This window comes from Procambarus clarkii, chromosome 65, assembly GCF_040958095.1.
Source record: "Procambarus clarkii isolate CNS0578487 chromosome 65, FALCON_Pclarkii_2.0, whole genome shotgun sequence".
NCBI lineage: Eukaryota > Metazoa > Arthropoda > Malacostraca > Decapoda > Cambaridae > Procambarus > Procambarus clarkii.
In genome coordinates this window covers 13984811-13986594 of record NC_091214.1, presented here as the reverse complement: position 1 = coordinate 13986594, position 1784 = coordinate 13984811, and positions in this window count along the sequence as shown.

The following is a 1784-nucleotide window of genomic DNA, read 5'->3' as shown; positions in this document are numbered from 1 at the left end:
GTGCTCATACGAGCGAAAAGCGACGTAAATTTAAGAAGGCGGGTTGCTGCCCCCTAATGCATTCCATCTTTTAACTACCCTGACACTAAAAAAAAAATCTAATGTCTCTGTGGCTCATTTGGGTACTAAGTTTTCATATGTGTCCCCTTGTTCATGTTCCACCCGTGCTAAATTGTTTGTCTTTGTCCACTCTGTCAATTCCTCTGAAAATTGTGTGTATACTCATCAAGTTGTACTCCCCTGGTTGGGCTTACAGCAGTTTAGCTTCGGCTCTTTGGTTCCGCCTCTCAACCGTCAATCTACTGGTGTACAGATTCCTGAGCCTACTGAGCTCTATCCTATCTACATTTGAAACTGTGTATGGAGTCAGCCTTCACCACATCACTTTTTAATGCATTCCACTTGTTAACTACTCTCACTATTCCATGTGTGTGTGTGTGTGTGTGTGTGTGTGTGTGTGTGTGTGTGTGTGTGTGTGTGTACTCACCTAGTTGTACTCACCTAGTTGTGTTTGCGGGGGTTGAGCTCTGGCTCTTTGGTCCCGCCTCTCAACCGTCAATCAACAGGTGTACAGATTCCTGAGCCTATTGGGCTCTATCATATCTACACTTGAAACTGTGTATGGAGTCAGCCTCCACCACATCTCTTCCTAATGCATTCCATTTGTCCACCACTCTGACACTAAAAAAGTTCTTTCTAATATCTCTGTGGCTCATTTGGGCACTCAGTTTCCACCTATGTCCCCTTGTACGGGTTCCCCTTGTGTTAAATAGACTGCCTTTATCTACCAAAGTGTGTGTGTGTGTGTGTGTGTGTGTGTGTGTGTGTGTGTGTGTGTACTCACCTAGTTGTGTTCGCGGGGGTTGAGCTCTGGCTCTTTGGTCCCGCCTCTCAACCGTCAATCAACAGGTGTACAGATTCCTGAGCCTATCAGGCTCTGTCATATCTACACTTGAAACTGTGTATGGAGTCAGCCTCCACCACATCACCCCCTAATGCATTCCATTTGTCAACCACTCTGACACTAAAAAGTTCTTTCTAATATCTCTGTGGCTCATTTGGGCACTCAGTTTCCACCTGTGTCCCCTTGTGCGTGTTCCCTTGTGTTAAATAGACTGTCTTATCTACCCTATCAATCCCCTTCAGAATCTTGAATGTGGTGATCATGTCCCCCCTAACTCTTCTGTCTTCCAGCGAAGTGAGGTTTAATTCCCGTAGTCTCTCCTCGTAGCTCATACCTCTCAGCTCGGGTCTAGTCTGGTGGCAATCCTTTGAACCTTTTCCAGTTTAGTCTTATCCTTGACTAGATATGGACTCCATGCTGGGGCTGCATACTCCAGGATTGGCCTGACATATGTGGTATACAAGTTCTGAATGATTCTTTACACAAGTTTCTGAATGCCGTTCGTATGTTGGCCAGCCTGCATATGCCGCTGATGTTATCCGCTTGATATGTGCTGCAGGAGACAGGTCTGGCGTGATATCAACCCCCAAGTCTTTTCCTTCTCTGACATCCTGAAGAATTTCCTCTCCCAGATGATACCTTGTATCTGGCCTCCTGCTCCCTACACCTATCTTCATTACATTACATTTGGTTGGGTTAAACTCTAACAACCATTTGTTCGACCATTCCTTCAGCTTGTCTAGGTCTTCTTGAAGCCTCAGACAGTCCTCTTCTGTTTTAATCCTTCTCATAATTTTAGCATCGTCCGCAAACATTGAGAGAAATGAATCGATACCCTCGGGAGATCATTTACATATATCAGAAACCAAGATAGGACCGA